The sequence below is a fragment of the Harpia harpyja genome, chromosome 5, assembly GCF_026419915.1.
Source record: "Harpia harpyja isolate bHarHar1 chromosome 5, bHarHar1 primary haplotype, whole genome shotgun sequence".
NCBI classification, from domain to species: domain Eukaryota; kingdom Metazoa; phylum Chordata; class Aves; order Accipitriformes; family Accipitridae; genus Harpia; species Harpia harpyja.
The window spans coordinates 67,978,505-68,000,928 of NC_068944.1; the positions used below are offsets into that span (position 1 = coordinate 67,978,505).

At 43.3% G+C, this 22,424-nt stretch overlaps 1 long non-coding RNA gene across 3 annotated transcripts; it reads left to right on the forward strand.

The window, feature by feature from the left end:
• Positions 1-7,670: 7,670 nt before the first annotated feature.
• Positions 7,671-22,049, forward strand: LOC128142133 (uncharacterized). Of its 3 annotated transcripts, none has more exons than XR_008235280.1 (4): positions 7,671-8,231; positions 10,204-10,307; positions 13,762-13,875; positions 21,307-22,049. It is a non-coding gene; the product is annotated as an uncharacterized LOC128142133 (long non-coding RNA). The 3 variants fall into 3 exon arrangements; XR_008235281.1 differs by lacking the exon at positions 21,307-22,049 and adding an exon at positions 16,142-16,254; XR_008235279.1 differs by lacking the exon at positions 21,307-22,049 and having other exon boundaries at positions 13,762-14,149.
• The last annotated feature ends 375 nt before the right edge of the window (positions 22,050-22,424 follow it).

The following is a 22,424-nucleotide window of genomic DNA, read 5'->3' on the forward strand; positions in this document are numbered from 1 at the left end:
TAGGTATTCAAGCAACCTTGGCTTGCAGATAAGCTGACAGTTATGCAAGCACTGGCACATGTGAATCAGGTACTGTCTGAATAAGAACTGGAACCATTTTATTTGCAAATATTGAACTGGCACCAGAGGCACCTTAGGAAACAGGCAACTGCTTCTGTGCAGGTCGTTATCAACTGAGTTATCTAAAGTATGTTTTCTGCTGCACTTGTTCCAGATGACAACATTTTTTTTCTTCTCTGCATTCCTTGACAACTTACCTAAATTGGAAGTCCACTTATGACGTCAATAATAATACGAAAGTATAATATTTTGTTTTCCTGGAAAGAAGGAGTAGACACTCCAGGTGAACAGACTGATTCAGCTGCCTTCTCCAGCATTGTTGAAATGAGGTTGCAAAAACTGTGACAAGCATTGATACTTCCATTTGCAGCATCTATTGCAGATTCCCTAAATCAAGGTTTTAAATCAAATCAAAACTCTGCCCAAAGCAAAAATCAGTCCTACAGAGACAAATACATCATTGCATTTGATTCAGGCAACTGCCCATCTTCTGATCAAATAGAAAAACCATCTTCTTCCTGCTAACCAGTTCCTTTCACACCCAGTGTTTTTATAAAACACCGTACATAGTTATGCTAAATTTTATAGCCATCTGCTTAGCTGAAGCAAATTTTGTATTTTTTTGTGGAAATATACACCCAAAGAAATGTATGTGACTTAAATGTTTGCAGGAGTAGTGCTCACACATCAATGTTTGTATCCTTGTCCAGAAAGTTTTTAAAAAGAGCCCCTGAAATCATCTGAGTTCCAGTATAACACACCAGAATATGCTGAATTACTTAGCTGCATCATCAAGTGTGGCTGGTGTGTGTGGATCTGTATGTGTTTGTGTGCGTAGGGAGCAATTTCTATTAAATTAAAACCAGGAAATAACAAGGGTTGAGGCTCTGCTCCACCAAACAGCTGACTAACCCTGATAATCCTGGTGATGACTCCACTAAATTTCAATGTAGAACCCAGGTGCAATCTTGCAATCAAGTCTCAGCTCCCCACACCTATGGGATGTGTCTCTGAAGACACTCCATGCTTCCTCTAGTCTTCTGGCACTCGCCCATCATGCCATCATGCAAAGGCCTCAAACACCATGTTGCAAATGAACTCCAACCTGATTTCCCTGTAATGTGATCACAGCTTGAAGAGGCTCTAAAGCTACCCTGTTGCTCATAAAAAACCCAGCGTCATGGCACAGGGCTGTGCTCTGTCCTGCAGATACCCATACTGTTAAATGATTAGCATGCTCCTTAGCATGGTTTTGGCCCACACCAATTAGTGGTCGCCCACAGATTGCTCTGGCATGGTTTGGGGCCAACATAGAGCAGCTGTTGTGGGCTTGAACATCTTGTGCTGGGGCCAGGGCTTGGAATGGGGGAATTAACTGTATGGATGTAAACTCTGTAATACCACTTACTCAACTTAGTAGAACCAGAGAATGGTCCCTAGCCTGTTTTATTTAGAGACACGATCTGAAAGATGTGAGGCCAGCTTTTTACATGCAGCTTCTGCATCACTAAGCCTTGAAACTTTAAAACCCACTTTAAACAAGAAAGTTGGGGTTTTACCCCCATAATATTGCCCCTCCTCAACAGCATGAATAAATCCAAATTAACTCTTACCTTCCTTCACATCAATACTTGGGCTGCGCTCACTTCTGTCATAATTCAAGGAACTGTTCTGTATTTTGGAGTGAACACAGCTAATGAACTAGCTTTGTTGCCAGGGTTTCATTAATCATTTTCAGTTCTAGGAAGATACTGGGAAATGCAAATGTGCCATGTTGCTCAAAAAGTCTTTACGCTCATAGACTGCTAATGTCAAGTACCATGGTTGGTCTCCAGCAGCAAAGATCTCTCTGAGCCTGCACGGGTTGTGGAGGTTGTGAAACCATCACCTTTTGTCCCCATTTCAAATTTGAAAGCACATTTTTCTCATGTCTGCCTGTTATGCCTGAGCTCTACAGATAATTCTGCTGCCCTGGCTTTAAGTGTTTGGATTATTTGTTTGATGGGTTTTTGTTTTCTTTTCCCAGCTATCATTGATGTCTGGTCATCATAAAAGAGTGAACCAAAGTTTTCCTGTGAGATTGGTGCTCCATGTAAATCTTCCAGGAGTTCATTTGATTGAATGATTTACATAATTTCCTGCACTCACCTATGTATAGCCCACTCCAGTTTCATAGGGATCGGTTTAAACTCTCCTTGTGCATCCATATCAGAGGGAAATATTATTTCAGATGTTGATGAACCTGTGGTGATAATTTAATATAAGTAACTTTGCTGGGGTGGGACTGAGGCAGGCAGAGAACTGATGCTTATGACTTTGCCCCCTTGCGGAACCTGTCGTGAGGTGCCTGAGGGGAAACATCTCCAGTGCTGAGAAGTGCACGGGATCCTGTCTGTCTGCAATGAGGATAATCTCAGCCCAAGTAAAATGTTTATGAATCTTCCCTGTTTCACTGGAAAATTTCAGGTTCTTACGATACCCCAGTGGTATGAACCCCACTTAGCATTTGCACAGATGGGATCCCTCACCCCAGTTATCGCATCCACCAAACTACATTTTCTGAATTTTTGGCATTTACCTTCCATTTCCAGGAAACCTTCAATCTGGCGACTGCAGTGTTTATCAGATTTATGGACTTGTACCTTTGTAATTCTCACAGAGGTCGATGGCCTTGAGTTGCTCTGCTCATGAACTCTCCAGGCTTGGTGCATGGAAAAGGTTTGTAAATTGGTTTCCTCCTTTTCCACTGGCTTTAACTTTGATTTCTTGAGGACACCATTAACAGATACAGTATGATTTTGGCTTTTCTGTTGTGATGGGATGAACACCAACATATTCGCACAGATAGCTTCTATCTGGGTAGGAACAAGCCTGTCTCTACAGCTGCCTGGTTCAGCTTGGTGCTGCTGATATGAATGTTTACTGGTGAAACTGCAGCTCCTTTAGAGCATCTGTTAGAACAAATTAGTTCCACCACTGCTTTGTTGGTTGCAGTTCCTTTTATGTACAATATAGGGTACACTGACCCCTCTGTCTTTCCTCCTCACAAAAAAAATTTGACTTCTTTTCCATCCCATGTGTTCTCCGACGGTGGAGACCACCCTCAAGGCAGATGCTAGTTAGCATCTACCAGCTATGGTCCTGCTCTTGACATTGATGTGATACTTGTAGATAATTCACATCTACAAGTTCATATAAAATGAACTCTTGCACTAGAGACAGAAGAACCCGGGGCAGGACTCATGATCTTCAGACCTGGTTTTATGTTTTGCTTTGTTTGTTGAATCGGTTTGTGTGTCCCTGAATTCTGACTGCTGCTTCTGTCATTGCTAATCCAACATCTTTTGGCCAAGTTCTGTTTCCCTCTGTCACATAAAGCCTCTGAAGTCTTTCATCACTAATACTGTACATTTGCAATGAAGCATGGTCTTCAAGACATTTCTAAATACATGTTCATTTTGCTTTTTAGCTGTAGTATTAATCTCCTGTTTAACTACTTTATTCTATTACGAAATTTGAAGATGTCTACAATGCTGCCTAGCTTTGGACATGCAGTACTCTGTGAGATCTTTTACAGGTCTTGTAGATGTATGGTTCCTGGTTTCTGAGATTGCAACAAGGCACTTCATAGGGCGTTAACTTTTGCTGCCACAGATAGTGAGGAAAATTGCTTTCTGTTTATCTTTATCTATAATCTTATTTCCGAGAAAATAGTGGCTCAACCTTTTTAACATTCTGAACTTCTGTATGCTTTCAGACGGCTGCTATGTTTCACTGTCTTTCTTCTTTCTAATCAACCTGTTCATGAAGTGTTATCTTCTGTTCCCAAACAGAATTTCTTTCCTCAAATTACTGGGACTGAATGCAAAATAGATAATATTTAATCTCTGTCTATATGAGTAGCAAACAGAGTATTCATCTATCACTGGTCAAAGTGAATGCTGGATATGCAACATGAGGTTTCTTTTAAACAATGGATCTAGTTTGGGGAGTGTGAAATATCTGTTATTTCCGCTCTGAACTTCTGCTTGGGCTCACGGTAAGTCAATTGACTTCACAGACTGAATGATGGAAATACCAGTAAAAATGCAAAAAATAGGCATTCCTGCTCATATACAGAATTTGTTGTAGGCTATAGTTAGGCTAATCTTTTTTAGTGTCCAGCTTTTGTTAACCTGTTTTGCCACTCTGTCTATATAGTTATACCTAAAACGTTAACTAACGCTGCACCATGCTATTATGGCTTGTGTACTTAAGTGTTTCACAGACCAGATGCTCTGCAGATGTAAATCATGAGAGATTCAGTGGCATCTACAGAGCAGTATTAGTTTATTAATCAATATATCAACTGGAGATCTGTCACTTTGTATGTAGAGGTACATTCATACATAAAAGAACTATAGATAACCCTACATATCCTATGTATATATGGTCACTGAGTTGTCAAGTTCCTTGCACTTGAAAAGGAGAGTTGATAGATGAGGAATGATGAGTGTCCAGATGATTATGTGGAACATAATTTTACAATTATGTTGTAAAATAGACAGCACAGATCAACAAATTCAGCCAAGACTCTGCTCCACAAAAAGTTCAATCCTGACAAGGGATGTGTGTATATATATTTTAGTGTGTGTGTGTGTGTGCGCATCCATGCATGCAAATGTCTTTAGAGTGATGGTATGCATATCTGTACATGTGTGCTATGCAATATATACATAATATCAATTAGAGTAGCATCTTCCCATACAGCTGAACTAGGAACATGAACAGGAGTAGAAAAATGTGTGAAAACAGCTGTCTCCAAAGAATCCCTTGCCTCTCCTGACTGCAGGTTGCCAGGGTTTCCTAGAGACTGCACAAGTTACAAGATTGTGCATTATTAAAGAGGAAGGCACATAAATCCCTCATGAGGATTCAACACAAATGTGCTCTTTAAAGAGAGAGGTTGATGATGCCTATGCTTGAATGTGTTATAAAACTGCGCATGTGTTGAAATCTGGCACTTTTCCTTGCCAGCATGGTACATGCACTGAGCAGTCATTCGATGCCTCAAAAACATCTGTGGCAAGATACCTCATTCAATTTAATCCTTCACCTTGCCAGGATTTTTGCAAGGTATTTAATTTTAAATACAATGTGCCCTTCAGCTTCCTTCCTGAAACCATCAGCCAGCTCTACCAAATACTCCACTGCCCATAGTTACTGGAGGATATCAGCTATAATGTAGAACACATGACAAAAAATACTATAAGAATCCTGATCATCCACACAAAGCAAATATGGACTTGGTCTGTTAGGAGTCTTTAACATTTGCCGTATGCAATGTTATTCATGGTACCCCAGGCAGTGTATGGAGGTGGAGGAGGTGAGACTGGGGCACCAAATTTAAAGATGCCCAGCAAAACACATTCACCGCAGCCTGCTACAGACTCAGCTATAGCTTAGCAGCCGTCTTTTATGGTGCTGTTTAACAAGCTGCTGAGAAAATTGCATAGCCATTTTGAGTCTGGCAGATCCCAAACTTTACCTTCAGGGCTGAGAAGTTTCTTGACTTACAGGATCTGTCTGCGGCTAGTGTCATTGCTCGTCATGTATGGGTGCAGTTATAAGGGTGTTTTCTGCCTGGCAGTTACCAAGACAGTGGTTCCGCTGACTAATCGGTGAGTTTCTGAAATTGGTTTTTTTGTACATTTTCTGCTTGGAGATTAAGCTGAGCAGAATGACAGCCCTTGATCTGCTCTCTGTTCAACATGAGGGAGGCAAATTAATACAGACGTGGGTGGAAGAATCAAGAACTGAAGTCTAAATCAAGAGGAAAGGCAGGTTTTGAGATGGGCTGATAACATGTGATACAGCAGGTTATGAGCAGTTAGGGAAGGAGGATGAAGTAGCACAAGAAAGGCCATCTCACATAGGTTGGTGAGCACCTACATTTTTTTATTTTGGCTTGTTATGACCACCCCTCGCTGCTGCCTTGCTAGGACATCTCAGAACAGACATCCAGTTCGCTATCTCCACTACTAGATTTGATGTCTTAAAGCCACTGAGCACCACCGCATGTCACATCATGTTTATGTGCTGGACTAAACATCTCCATGCCCCCTAGAATCTGATTTACCTGCAGAGGGAGAAGAAAAAAAGTTCATCAACATGGCAAAGGTGCTAATGGGCTACAGGAATAAATTAATATCAGTAGAATGAAAGTGGATGAAGCCTGGACAAACTGAAATAGCCCAGCAATGAGTTTGAAACATTAATAAAGACACAGGGAAATGCATGAAACCAGCTTTATGGAGTGAGGGAGTTAACAGAGAAGTAACTCACTAGTGACACAGAGATAAGCCACTTAGGCTGTCAGCTCATGATGTATTCATCAAGCCATCTAAGCTTAGATATGCTCAGTAAACCTTTACCTTCTTAGGGCTTTTACCGTCTATGCAGTCTGTTTTGGCTGTTTTTTCAGCTCCTCCTAATTTCAGAGGAGTCAGAGAGAAGAATCTACTCCAGTCTGTGACCTGGCTGTTTATTTTGTAGCTAGAGATCACCTTTATACCTGAACATCATCTTAGCAAGCTAAATGCTCTTTTTTTTTTCTCAGGTATCAAAGCTTTGGCATGATAAGACAACCTGAGTTGAAAGTTCATATTGAGGAGAATGACATAATTGGCAGCATACAAGCAGGAAAAATATGTAGCATCTATTTTTTTTCCCATGACTAGAACCCCATTTTGTTTATGGTCACTGGAAGTAACCAGCACCACTCAGTGGTAATAATAGCGACGGCTCTTCAAACATCGAAGCACAGCTACTAGACTGTAAATCTAAGTACACACACCAGGGTGAAAATTGTTGTGGTGTCTATAGATTTCCATAGCAGATATAGGCTTACCCTGCAGTAAAACAAAGCGAATATATACTTAATAACCTAGAGCCGTCTCCTTCTATTGGAGTGTATTAAAAGGATGAGGAGAACTGCAACTGCAATTAGTGGAAATAGTGTCGACCCATGCTCTGATATTTACTCATCGTTCTCTAGGTGACTTTCTGAGTGGAGGATTGGACATAATCTCTGAAGTCCAGCAGTCACATTCGTATGAAAGGATGATGGGGCTGATTTTGGCCAGTGCTGCTGTGGCTTTCTTGTATTCTGGCTCTCTGTTACAGTCACCAAGTGACAGTGAATGCAGTCAGAGCTGCTGAAAAATCACTGGCTGCCATGTGAAAACTAGGGACTGTGCTCAGGACGTGAAGCTGACACTTCAGGGATATGTGTGTCACCTAAAATTTGGTGCTCTCTTTTAGCCAACCTGCTTTGGATTTTTAATCAGAACATGAGAGGAAGACAGCAATCACTCTAATGTAATATTAACTACTCCTATTGGGATAAAATGTTGTGTAGCTACAGAGCTTTTTACTCAAGAATCCCAGCCATCACCAGGAATTCCCTTAAAACGTGTGAGCTGCATTAGATAACTGGATGAGTATTTGCATTAAGATAAGCCCAGCATTATTGATGTTTGTGGTATTTCTTATGTGGGGAAGAACCGCAGACGTGGAGTTTACCTGTTTATCTCTGGTTATATTTGGTAATCTTGAAAGATCATGGAACTCAATGATAACAGTCACACTATGATAACCATAATGCTACTACAAGGTAAAACGTTTTGCGTTTATCTGGTTGAGATGGAGTAGCTCCAGCCCAAGCTTGTCTGTAACTAGCATTCAGTGGGATATATATTTATTTTCTGTGATAACACTTGCAGTGACCTCCAAACAAGAGTCAAAATATTGTTCTCCTGCACGTAGGAGGCCAAGTCTTCTTCCCTGAGCACTGCGCAGGGTGCATGTGGCTCAGTAACATTCATGCATTTTACACTGGTAATAGCAGAGTTTTGTTTCCCCACCGTGCTCAGAAAAGAGCTGAAGTGCAGCCGCCTCTGGGTCGGAGAGGACTGACGTGCTAGGGCACAGCCCAGCCTGGAGGAAGAGATCTGTCTGGTCTAAGGGCATTGCAGAAGAAAACCCCATGCAAAATGGTCCCACAGGGCCATGCAGGGAGATCCAAATGCTGATCAAGGGAGGCTCTGACAGGTCCCTTAGCTGAGGAGTGCCAAGGTCTTGGGAGCTGTGCTAATTTACATGAGCTGAAGATGTGACTACATATCTCCCAGGTATGATATTTAGTTTGCTGAACCATGTATTAACTCTTTAACTACCAGCTTCTATTTAAAGCCATGTAAGTATTATTCTGACATGCTTTATTCTCAAAGCCTTACTCTGATACGAAGTAAATCAGTGTAAGTCAGAAGAAGCTCCTTTATGCAACATAGTTGTAAAAACAGTGAAAGAGCAGAATCATAATTTGCTCTGTCAAACTTCCATGCTTGGATTTATCCCATGTAAGTGTGGGTGAGGGTCCTGGCTTCAGAGTGCAGCTTGCTGGGGACTGTTAACACACGCACATGCTTGCATACACAGGTAAATGTGTGTGTAACCTATATACTCACAGAGACATATGTGTGTACACACACATAAATCTTTCCTTGTGTGTGTGTGTTTCTGTATGTCTGTGTATACATAAAAATTTATAGAGAGAGAAAGAAAGAGATTGAGTACATATGAGAAAATAATTCAGTTCTCCTAAGATCTGAAATGCCCTCTGGATGTGCTCGCCTCTCTTTGCTATGTACAGAGGACACCTAGGGAGACTGAAAAAATGCTATTTTTAGTAATAAATTTCCTAGCTTGTGCTACTAATACCATTGTAACTTATTACACTGAAAGGTATTTGGAATTTAATTAATTTGGTTTTTAATCCTGATTGTTTGCTTTGTTCTTTCTTCCACTGTGAGCAACGAAAATGAACTGAATACTTTCACCTTTATTACCAGTGTCCAATCACTTTCACTTTTACATTCTCAGACATGTACACAGTGCTGCTGTGCGCGAATACAGACACTTCTCCTGAAGTCAACAACTCTATTTGTTAGCAGAAAGAAATGAAAAAATAAAAATTCAGGGAACATTTTTGCTTGTAAAACAATATATTTTATACTACCTTTGGTGATCATAATTCAAACTATTCCAGTTCAATTCTGCCTTTAAAACTTGTTGTTTAAGATATCCCTGGACTTAATGTGGGGAGACACTAGTCTGAGGTCCACGCAGAACACTTCATAACTTCTCCATTACAATGGTTCTTATGACTGTGGATCAGTGCTGCAAGTCTGAGTCAAACAAGCGAATTCACACCACCTAAATCTCCTTTCAACTCCAGCCAGTCTAGACTAGTTTTTGCACACTTTGGCAAACCCCACATGCAGAAGAAGACGGCTTGTCTTTCCGCAACAGGCACAGTGACCCTGGGTACACAACAGAGCGTGTTCTAAATGCTCTTCCTACTTCACCAATTGTTAACATTTTCTTCTCTTAATTTAAAGCCTGCATCTGAGACAACTGCTTCTTCAAGAAGGAGGAACATTTTCCCAGTTCTGCCAACAGGTGTTGTTATTTAATGTAGGAAGACTGTATTGATAAAATATTGCCTAAACCAATAGCAGTGTCTACCTGTTGATAAAGCTATTGCGGTAGTACATCTCCTTAAAAGAACAGGAAAAGCATAATTGCATTTAGTGACTAACTGACACATGAAAATAAGGGGGCTCAGTTGCCCCCTTTGCCTGGTCCCTGAAGCAGGGCAGAATCTCTCAGGGCTACCAACAGCCACAGGAGTTCAGTGCAAGAGGCTGAAGAAAGCACTTACCTCTCTGCTCCTTATTCATAGCACTCAGCTTGTTATTCAGAACCCAGTACATTTCTGAAAATACCTATTGATGAGCGTTTCAGTTCTGTTGCGTTTTAACCAGGTAAATTATGTTGACTTTTATAACTGTTAATGCTCAACTGAGACAGCCCATTTTCTCCCAGATCTGAGCGTTGGAACTGCCTCTTGATCTCACATCAACACATAAGTGATTTCTATGTATGAATGGCACAATGCTGCTCACATTATCTGGGGTGACACTTCCATGCAGCCACTGGCCTGCTATGGAGGACAGGCCTGACACTTCCTCAAACCAAAATTTTATTTCTGTGTACAGTTCTGCCTCTTATTTGCTCCCCATTCCACTTTCCAATTTGCAGATGCTCCTTCTGCAAGGAACTGGAAAGAAGAAAATCTCAACTTCAAGATTGCACTCTACTTAGTTCACATCACTGCAGAATCTTTGACACAAAGAGGTGAAATAGTGAGTGCTGCTATCAATAAATAATCGTATCTTCCAAGCAACCTTTCCTTGTAGCGGTAGCCTCCATTTGGCCTGTATTAGAACATACCACCAGTGTTTGGCTATGTTATATTTTTGTTTCCCCATCAGAGATACTGAAGTGTACTTTAGTGCTTGAGCGGAAATCCCACTCAGCATTATTTGAAAAATGCTCTGTTTGTTAACTAAACAGTTTATACTAGCTATCACAGAGTCTAAAAGGATATCAGACTTTTGAAAATTTATCTAAGGCAAAAATGGCTGCTTGAGATCAATGTCCAGATCGCGAACTTCATTCATTTTGATTTTACATACCAAGGATAATGACTCATATTCTCTACCTCCGGTTCTCTGTGTGCACCTCAGTAGGATGGCTCATTTGCAGCCAAAAGAGAATAAAGACCAATGAACAGCAAATTAAATTCTTGCAATTCAGTTTCATCATCCTTTCCTCAAATTTGCAAAACATTTTTGCTAACTCAGTGCTTTAAAATGTACAATATATAATTCAGCCCATTTGTAGGTGGGCTTCTTTATTAAATCACAAAACCCTAACTGCAATATCCTATAATAACGGTCCTAAGAGTGGCAGGGAAATTACTGTAATTTCCCTCCTTGAAAAAATGGGCAAAACCATCCACAAATTCAAAACATGTTTCTGTGAAAATACCAAAACTCCTTTTTTTCATTCAAGAGCTCTATTTCCCATGCTAACATTACACACCACTTACTGGCATTACAGTTCTTGTTTTTCAGGAGCTACATAATATTACAGTTTAAAAATATGAACCACAAGTTTTGTATAAATTTATAAAATTCTCTCTAGAATTACATTTCATAATACAACATGATCAATTGCCCTATTTTTGTATTTCAAAACAACATTCCACCCTGCCACAACATTAGCCTGTACAAAATATATAGGACATCAGCAGAGCTGCCAGGCTACTGGGACCGTGCTTCCTCAGTCTGCTTCCTTACATTTTAAATGTTAACATTGCTTTAACCTTCGTGCTTCTGCAAAAGTGCATGAGGGATTTGAAACCTCTCACACCCTCCACAACCACATCGTGTCAACACACTGAAGCTTTTGCTTTTCTTGTTACCAAGCTAATGGAAGAGGAAAGAGGGAGTGAAGAGTGGGTGAATGAGCCCTCTGCTCAGATTTGGACAACAGGGAAAAAGAAAATGCCTTGTCCTGGGAAGGGTTAATCCTTCCTGGCCTAGCCTAGCCTGGCTGGCTGCCTCACTGTGACTTCCCTTGCAGGACTGAAAAGTTTGACACCACTGTTTGCTTAGGGTTGTGTCCAAAAGCACAGTCGCGCCCTGCCAGGAACTGCAAGCATCAGCCTTCCCTGGGTGCGGGCTCTCTGTGCAGCCCTTAGGGACCAGCAGGAAGCACAATACCCTGGTGAGGAGGAGCTGGAGCAACAGCAAACACTGAGACGAGGCTTTGGCACTTAATCGTTCATTTACAGACTTTTAATTTAGGAGCATTTTTTTAAGGTGTAGGCTTACAAAGGAGCAGTAGCTTCTGTAGATTGTCAAAGGGTGTTTTCAAGCGCACTTCCCTCTCTAATAGGCTTACGAATTTGGTTGGTGCTTATTTAGCTCTGAAGTTTGTTTTGCTGTAACAAAGTGGAAAAATTAAATTTGCCTAAAATGAAGCGCTTCCAGGCCTATCCACATTTTTAAGTAAGACCTTGATACTTTAAAGCCATGACTCCGCTACTGCTGTTGCACTTCATGTGCATGTTTGAGTGTTTGCAGAGTCAAATTCTGTGTCTGCAAGAGGCCTGTTTTTCAAAGGCATGCTCTGGAGTCAAAGGTTGAAACCTGAATCACTTCACAGCAGTCTGCAAGTCTGCCTCCCTCTTCAGAAGTTGTAAATGTGTCTAAGCAAAGTGCAACAGTTCTCCTATCTGTAAATAATGGGCTTGGGTGAAATAGCTCAAATACCTGAAAAAATCCTTGTTTAAAACAGAGAAGGAAATTCTGGTTCTGGGCACCAGCCTGGAATACTTTGGGGCTGGATTAGTATGCAGGAAGTAAAGAAATGAAAAGGCGAACAGTGGCTTAAAAATGTCATTGCACAAACATGCATGCATATTCTCTCAGGCCCTGCCTGGTGGTTCAGTAATGCAGCAGGCAATGATAATGATCCAATTTCATAGCTCCACTAATCCCAGGGGATGCACAAAATGCTTGACAAACTGATGTTCTGTATAAGCAATAGGCTGGGCCTTTCCTTCTCATCTGTAGAGGAGCAGAAGAGATTACAGTACAAATATAGCAAAATCTGTGGTAAGCTCAGAAGCAAGTGGAAGCATAATATATTCCATTCAATGAGCACATTAAATTTGTATTAATAAAGAAATTCAGACAACTTTACACTTAATTAGCAGACAAGCTAGAATTGTTCCATTTTGTTTTGGGGGAAGCAGAGTGGTGTAATAGGAAACAGAAATCACCTAGAAGACACATAGGCCATCTGTGTGCATAAATCCCTGATTCAGAAGAGACTCTGGAGGTCTCTGATCTCATTATATGGGAGAGAGAGAAAAATCCAGCCCTGGCAAACTTAATTTATGAACCTTGTTGTCAAGCTCCAATTTCCCCTACTGTGGTCTTTGCTTTTTGCAGTTTGCTTATGATTTTATGAGTAGATATGATCCTAGTTTATTAAATGACACCATGTTAGAATCATGTAAAAATTTTCCTAAGTAAGGGGTCACCATGTCTGAGTAATGGGTTTTATTTGGGTGGGGAGTTGAGGTCCAGCAAACTAGGCGTTGTTTCTGGTTGAAGCCTCTAAAGACAGACTGGCTTTGAGGGAGCCTCGTTTGGGTGACTGGATTCATTCTGAAAGAAGTCTGTCCTTTTTCATAGATAGGGAACCCGGTGAGACCAGGTGTATCACTCACCTACCTAACAATAGGCTCACAAAGTGCTATCCTGCAACAAAAATGACCAAATTCAGTTAGCTTCTTGATTTGTATTAGAAAAATCTTAATATTTAGTGCAATGTAAAGTTACATGTTACCAGGCCGAAAGTAATGTTCACCAGCTAAATACATTGAGATATGTCAGCTGCTTAAAGACAAGAACAAAAGATAATTTAATAGGCTGTCATAAGCTTGCAGAAAACTTCTTTCAACCCCTTACCATTTCTGGAAAAAAGCAGTCCAAAAGGCCAAGAAAGGACATCTTGTGCTTTGAAGATCTTGACACAAACGACACAGCTGCTTCGCAATGTTATCATTTATTGTTTCCCTGCGGCATATTTCTGCAAGTATCTTCAAGAGGTGTTTATAATCTCAATGACAGTTTCTCCTGAGAAAAAAAGAACTCTTAAAGCGTTCTTCATGGTCACCTTAACTACAGTCTATTCCAGGACTATGAAGCAGCAGCTAACAAGCATCTCTATTTCACACAGGAAGGGTGCAGGAGTGGGATGCTGGCACAGATCCCCATGCCCAAGGAATGGTATCTGTGCAGAGGAACCCGCAAGACTGTGAGGCTGAGAGTGCCCAGTTCAGCAGTGAGCAAGGTAAGTGCTTGTGCTGGGTGGTGATTCCCCATCTAGCCCTCTCCCAAAAGCAGAGCTGAAATCCCAGGCAGAGCACACATACGACAGCAGCTCCACTCATCAGAGTGGCTTAGCCTCATACCTCTAAGAAATCAGGCTAAAAATATTCATCATGGGAGCACCTGTGACAGTTGCAATGTCATGGATTATTCAAGGTCTATCAGATGGCAAAGGGACAGATGCTGTGGGCATCTGCAGCATTCACACACTGTTCATCAATGTTATGAATTTATGTATCTCCTGCAGGTTCTGCTACCAATTGTATTCCCAGTTAAATGGGTCAGACAAGGAAGTACATTCACTAAAGGAATTGCAGTTTCCTAGACTTCAGAAACTTCAGTTCCAGAGGAAATATCCTATATTGATTTGATGTAGTTCAAGAAGGTGGCAGGGAGAGGACTAGAAGCTTTACAGCAAGACCAGCTTGACTCAGAAGAGGGGCTGTGTGCTGCAGATTCAAGACTTATGGGTGAAAGAGCCCTAGAGAACAGCAAAGAAATATTCTTGGTCTCCATGTAGAAGTTGTTAAAGGTGTATAGAGTGAGACATTCTGATAATGTCTTTATTATTTGAAGAACCTTTTTTTTTCATAATGCTTTTATTCCAGCAACAATGCTGCTGTTCCAATAGCTCTGTCAGAGCTACTGAGCTGTGAGTTAACCCTGCTGTTGCCCCAAGAGAAGGTGGAAACTGCTGAGCTAAAGCAAAGCCTGCGGACAGATGTTTTCAAGCTGCAGAAACCATCAGCTCAGAGAAGAGGAAGTGACTGAAAAAGGAGGCTAAGGGAGACATAAAAATGATTCCCTGAGGAAGACTGCTGGTCAGAGCAATTAGCTATGAATCTAGGAAAAGCCATAACTGAAAGGAGAACAGAGGGTTTATTCTAATTCCTCAATGTCTGGGAGCACTTTGGATGAGAGCTAAAGGAATACTTTTTAAGCAGATCCTTAGAAAGATCAAACCCATGATGTCCCTAGGATGTTGGGGCCACTTGACGGCCAGGGCTGCCTCCCAGCCCCAGCTCTTCATTCCTCATTATGGCACATTGTGGGACAACTGGAACATGTTAACATTCATTATGGAGAGCGATGGTCTATGAATGTGACTGCGTGGGATATCTGGTTTCTAATGCAGGCTGTGATGGGATGTCCCTTTTTTTCGTGGTCAGGGAGGAGCTGACAGGCGCATCAGAGATTTCAAAAAACCTCAGCCTTTCAGTCAGCAAGAAGCCCAGTGCTCTCATGTACCCAATTCGTTATAAGGGGAATGCCATGTAATATTGCTCAGAGTAGTTATAAGGCATTAGCTGCCATCTGATTTCAAAAAAGTCACTCATTTCTCTGCTGCAGTTCACCAATGATTGGCTACACACAATACATCCCCAATCAACTGCCAATGAAAAGTCTTCTTTTGATTTCACTGGACTTTAGATTTAGCTTGTGAGAGGCCAGGCCAGTTAATACCGTAATGTGCTTCAAAATGAAACGTGATTATTAGTGACTATTTTCCTCCATTGAAATCAGCAGAGAAGTTTACTTAATTCTTTGTCCCTTAATCAAAGCAGCAAAGCATTTCAGCAATTTGTAAATCTAGCAATACAGAGTTACAAAACAAGGAAAATTCATGATAGTGCCATTTTTCTGTGCAACTCCTTTATCTCAGTGAAAGATATTTAAGCAAACCTGTCACAAAACACACTGCTGTATAATGATGTATATAAATTGACCAATGTTCCTGTTAGGGATTCTTGCCATAAGTTTTGCAGTGGAGGGGAAGGGCAGAGCAGACTCGTGTTGAAAAGCATTGGCACTGGTAGTTAAAAAATCACTACTCCTTTTTAAAACCCCATCTTGTGTCTTTACTAGGCTGTACGATGAGACACCTACAAGCTGTGTTATATTAAAATGTTTAATTAGAAATATGAGTTATGCCTTGCATGGGAACAGGAAACCACCATAAAATATCAAATAATGTATACTCTGATAGTCTCAGACTATCAGAGCACTCATGCATAAGTTCAAATCCCTTTTCAGTGGGACACTGATTAAATTCTTTGATGAATCTAGGCCCATGCATTCAGCAGCTTCTTCCCTTTCTCAGCATGGGTTTAGTTATGTGAAGCCAGAAATGGCCTTTGTATGTTTAGACTTTGGGAGCACATTCAGCTGGAATCTAGTCTTGCACCTAGGGTTAGACCTCCGCAGTAATTCAACTCTGCTTGTTCCAGCTCTGAACAAAGACATGCAGGGCTACGGCGTTATGTTACTCACTACAAGTTGAGGAATCAGCTTTCCATGTGGCATTATCCTCCCACCCCCTTTCCCACAGGAACTGCGCAATCTAAGTTAAGCTTTCGCCTTTGCCATTATCTTGCTCTTGTGGCTCAGCTCCAACATGCGGCTGTGCACCCCCTCGTTATTTATATCTTGCTAGCATCTTATTTAGTACCTCAGCTTCCATCACAAATGTATTGGGATAACTGCTTTTTCCTGGATAAGAGACTCATTACAATTGCAGCTTCTCTGCAGGGATCAGCACCTCCTCCCCATGAATATGATAAGGTGCTCCAAGCGCCACCTCACCTGCAAAGGGTATTTTTCCCTGCAGAGTCACTTCCCATGGGCTACAAGCTGCTATTGAACTTCTGCGGTAATATTTTAATAACTTAATTTAAGATTTAATGGCTTTCTTTCCTGTGCTTTGTAGTATAATTAATTCATGTGATGGGAACTCATTAGACTTGGGGATCTGAGATGCACCTGGGCACGCAAGGGCTGTAAACACATAAGTCTGCGTTAGGGCCCATTTAAGGTGGGCAAATGCAGAGCTGTGCATGGAAAGAATAAACTATTTTATCCTTAGGGATAATCAGAAAATACTTTGTTAATGGTTGAGTATGTCTTTTAATCATATCTGTAGTTTGTAATAATAATGGTAAAACCAATAAAAGTCTGGTCCACTGACATGTAAGGTGGCTAAGTCCTAGGCTTCCTGGGCCTAGAAGATCTGGCCCAACATCTCCAAACATCATCTTGCATGCATGTGTGCGTGCCCAGGAGCTGTGGGCACTTTTGCCTCTTGAAAATGTAACTCAGGCAGATACCACAGAGACCCTCTGAGCTTGACATTGAACAGTCCACCATGGGACTTGGTCTCCTTGGCTTCTTTAGAGCTGTGGTGCTGTGCATATCACATGGAAGAGATAAGGCCTGTCACTGTCATTGAAAATCCTGAATTGCTGGAAGAGCTGAAGCCTTGGTGTCCTACTCCTCCAGAGAACACTGGAACCGCAACACTGCCAGCTACTTGAAGGTGGAGGTTTCTTGTTCCCTGCTGGTAGTGCTCTTCTGCTTTGATATGATGGGTCAAATATTCACTGATCCAGAGAATATAAATGACTCTGGCCCTAAGTGCTAGTTAGAGTGTTTGCTCAAGTCCTGTGCTCAAGACTGTGCTCTGGATTAGGCAGAGCAGATGTTTGAAACCACTTTCCAGGCAAACACTTGAGATGCCCACTTACCTGCAAGTCTGCACGCGGCTATCTCATTTCTTCAGTTTGCAGTGAGGGCTGAAGAACCCAGCTCCAGGAGACAGGTTGTAGTGCAGAACAGCATGGCTAGATGTGCTTAGCAGTCTGCCCCACAACTGTACATCTCCCTCTTCTGCACATCCCTTTCGTAGGTGCATTGCTTTCTTGAGGAGCTGAGGAACAAGAGCACAGAAAACACAAAGAGGAAAAAAGACAGCATCAAAGGTGTTGCCATAGAGTAACACCTTTGGGTCTCAAAGATATGCTCCTCACTGTGTACGCAGTGCTGAAGTTCCCAGCAGAGCACCTTCTCCCCATTGGACAGGACCAACAGCTCTAGTGAAAGCACTGTAAACAACAGTGCTGCCAGCTGCCTTCTACGGGAGCTGGACAAGTTGTGTATGGAGACCTGCTCTCCACAGACACGATTTACATAAGCACCTCACACATTTCTCTGTGTGCTGTCAGGGTGCCTTGATCCTTCTCTCTGGAGGCTCGTCTTCCTGTGTACAATTTCTGTGGTGAGGCAGGTACACTCGTGTACCTGTTTTGCTCAATTAAACCTTTTCCAGGGACGTGAGTCATCTATTTCATGGTCCAGAACATCCTCATTTCATTTCCTCTGTCTCTGGTGATTGACTTGATTAATACTATGTAAACGCCTTGAGACCTCATTGCACTAACTACTGTACAGAAGGAGGAGAGCTTGTCCCAGAATGCTTGCTCTGAATAGGACAAGATGGAAGAAGCTCAGGAGCAAGGAAAAATTAGAGCAAGCCCAGACTTTTATATGATCCTCAGTTAACTTGGTTCTTAACAGTCCCAGTTAATTTCTGCTGATGAACCTGGTATGAGCAACAAATTCTGGTTCCAACACAGGGACTGAGCGCATTCCTTAGTGACCCAGAGTGAGACAAATGACTCGCATTGGCCATTTGACTTGAGTTTCTAGCAAGCTCCAAACCCTTCTAACAAGTTCTGCCAGCTCTTCCTGATCAAAGGGTGCTTTGAGTTCTTCATTTCCATCCAACTCCTGATCAGGAGGGCCAAGCACCCTTTCAGGAGGTGTTAGGCAGAGGCCTATGTAACTGCTGGGCCTGGCATACAGCTAGCAGCATGTGGCCAACAGATGCAGCCATTAGCACAAAAGGGGCCAGAAACTCTGCTGAGAACAACATACAGAGATGCTCAGCAACGGTGGTGACATGCCACACGGCGTGGTACCCCACACCCACTGAAGCAACTGTCCCTGCAATATCAGGGCATCTCTCAGCCCAAGCTCCCGAGGGACTGTACAGGCTGTCCATGCCCAGGCGCCGGCAGCGGGGCTGCAGGGCGGCCTGTGTGAGGAGAGGCCGGGGCTGCCCCGTGCCGGACACAGCCGGTTCCAGCCGGTCCCAGCCGGCTCCAACGGCCCCACCGCAGGACACAGCTGAGCCCCTCAGCCAAGCTGGGGGAAAACAGGTTCCAGAAAGGGCCGAAGGCGGCACAGGCAGAGGAGGAGGAGGAGGAAGCCGAGGAGGGAGGAGGAGGAGGAGGAGGGCGGGAGGTGGTGCAGGCCCGCAGCAGGGAACCCCTGCAGCCCCGGAGAGACCCCGCTGGAGCAGAGACCCACCCTGCAGCCCGGGGAGGGCCCCACGCCGCAGCAGGGGGATATTTCCTGCAGGAGCTGCGGCCGTGGAGAGCCCGGGCGGGAGCAGGTTGTCCCTGAAGGACTGCAGCCCGGGGAAGGGCCCGCGCTGGAGCAGGGAGACGTGTGAGGAGGGAGGAGCGGCCGAGAGGGGCTGGGGGGGACGGACCGCAACCCCCGTCCCCAGCCCCTGCGCTGCTCAGTGTCAGGGGGAGGTGGTGGGAAAACGTTGTTTTAATTTTTGTCTGTCTTTCTCACCATTCAAATCTATTTTAATTGACAATATATTTAATTTTCCCTATGTCAAGTCTGTTTTGCCCATGACAGTAATTGGTAAGTGATCTCCCTGTCTTTATCTTGACTCATGAGCTCTTCCATCTTATTTTCTCCCTCAGTAGGAGTGAGAGAACGACTGGGGGGTTTGGGCCCTTAGCCAAGGTTGACTCACCACAGGGAGGATGCAGTTCTGCAGGTCTCAGGCTGCAGGGAGTTTCTGGGGCTTCTTGCTGGAGCTAGGGGAGATGGGCTCCTTGTCTGCAGGTGTGTGCTGGTGAAGGATCCGTGTCACCGAGTAAAGGAGCTGCAGCAGGAGTTCAGCAGACTGTGCAGCATCAGAGATGATGAAAAAGAGGTTGACTGGATCCTCTCTGATACCTGGATGCAAGGGGAGCCTGACCCTCCAGCTGTACTGCAGGAGGGACAGGCAGAGTCTGTGCTTATTGGATTGGAAAAGAGAGACTCCAATGAGAAGTGGCAAACTGGGTGGTTAAGCAAAGGGTGCAGACTGATGTGGATGAGAGAGGCCTTAAAAACAGCAGAAGTGGGCTGAAGGGGTCTCACCCAAAGTGTACGCACAGGAATAAGGAAGTGCCGATAGGACAGCTCTGTAGGGCAAGCTCTCTGGGAAATCGGCACGCTGGGGACCTCTCTGCAGTGCCTCTACATTAATGTGTGCAGCATGGAGATTACAGGAATTGGAGGTTTGCATGCAGTTGCAGGGCTATGATCTCACTGGGATCACAGAGATGTAGAGGGATAACTCACACAACTGGAAGGCTGCAATGGATGGATACAGGCTCTGTAGGAAAGACAGACCAGGACGGTGAGGAGGTGAACTTCGTCATTTACATGAAAGCAGCAGGAATACATGGAGCTCTGCCTGGGGATGCGTGACAAGCCTGCTGAGAGCTTATGGGTCAGGGTTAGCAGAAAGACCAACGTGGGCAATGTTATGGTGGGTGGCTGCTAGATACTGTCTGAAAGAAGTAGATGAGACCTTCTTCAGTGGACAAGTGGAACAAGTCTCATGATTAGAGGCCATGCTCCTCACGGGGGACCTGAACCACCCCGGTATCCGCTGGAGGGGCAACACAGCAGGGCACAAGCAATCCAGGAAGTTTATGGAGTATATTGATGACAACTTGCTGACACAGAATCAAGGAGCCAATGAGGGGAGATGCTCTCTGGAGCACACTTAAAGGAAGAATTGTTTGGGGATGGCAAGGTCGGGGCAGCCTTGGCTGCAGTTACCACAAGATAGTGTGGTTCACGATTTTCAGAGGCGGGAACAAGGCAAATAGCAGGATCACAACCTGGACTTGAGGAGAGCAGGCTTTGGCCTGCTCAGGGACCTGCTTTGAAGATCCCATGGACATAGTCCTGGAGAGGAGGTCCGTAACACCTGGTTGATGTTCATCAGTCACCTCCTCCCAGCTCCAGAATGGTCCACCCCTATGTGCAAGAAGTCAAGCAAAAGTGCCATGGATGACCAAGGAGTTCTTGATGAAACTCAGACATAAAAAAAAGCATATAAGAGGTGGAAGGTTGCTTGGTCTCCATCATTGGAGTTATTAAAAATTTGACTGGATGGCACCCTGAACAACCTGCTCTAGCTGCCCATCCTTTGAGCGAGGGGTAGATTAGATGATCTCCAGAGGTTCCTCCCACCCTTAAGGATTTCCTGTGATTCTGTGAGTCTGCTGTTCCTTGCCCCCACTTCTAGTGCTTGGGCACCTTACTCTTGGCTAACAGGAACTGCCTCCTGCTACAGAGCAGAGCTCTTAGGAAGAATGTACAAGGCAACCACTTTTGAAAATTAAAACTTAGGCCGCCTTTCTTTATAAAGACAAAGGAGGTGTTAGTGATAGGCAGCCTTCCTTTACACAGTATCCTAGAGATCTGAGAATAGTTTCAGGATGGAGGAAGACTGAAAATTTATTTCCTTTTCTGCCAGTAGATGACAGGGATTCAACCTTCCTATCACTTCCAGATTTTTGTGGAGTGAGGACTTTCAAGAGTGCTCTGCTGGAAGTGCAGAAAAGAGGGAACTGAAGAGAAAACCTCTCTGCAGAAGGACAGTGGCTCAGAGCAGCCAGCCAGGAACGCAGAGATCTCATCACAGTCCATGTCCCTGTAAATGCATTTTACATTAACCTATTTCTAGCTCGGGTGTATTCTGAAATAAAAGGGCAGTGCAAATGTTCTTTTTGAGAAGATCCTCTTTAGTATCTGAGGTCACATACATTCTGGGAGCAGCCACTGGTATGTGAAGCAGGATCCTGCTTGCTGGATCTCCCTCCCTATGAGCACAGGCTGCAAGAGAAGTCATGAGCTGCTTTACTTTATGTACTTAAAACTTCTGGGTGCAAAAAAGGCCAGATTCTGGAAACACTATGGTAAATAAATAAAGAAGGGAAAAAAAAAAAAAATATCAAGCTTCAGAGTTTAGTGGCCTCCAGTGCTAGGTGGCAACTCAGCAGGGATTTTTCAGGTATTGATTCAGTCACAAAACTCACATTTTTGGTTCTTACTGTTCTTTTTCAGATTTAATATCAGACACCTGAAAATTCAGGCACCCTTGCAGTCACATAGAGCACAGCTGGGTGCCTCATACATCTTGTTCAAAGTCACCTAAGTCCATGCCAGAGCTAGAAATTAAATGTTATGGTGGAATCCCACCTGTGGTCCTGAGCCTTAAAAGCTGCTGTCTCTGTTATAAGAATTTGTCTCACACTGTCACACCTGTGAAAAGGCTGTCAAGGACAGCTGCAACCCAGAGAAGAGCTAAGACCTCTACTAGTTACTTTCAGCAGAAGTCTCATCTTGTTACAGCTAAATTTCCTCAGGATGGTTTCACTCAAAAGTATTCTTGCCTGAGCTGACTTGGTGCTTTTGCGTGAGGTTCAAATAGCTCTTTCTGGTCAGAATCTCAGGAAGAAGGACAGTTTGTTGTATTGCTGTTTTTGTCATCGTGGATGTGCACACAGTGGAAAGCTTTGACAAATTAAGAACCATTGCCCTATGGATGTAATGCTTTACTACAATGAACGACCCTTATCAGCTTCAGTAGAG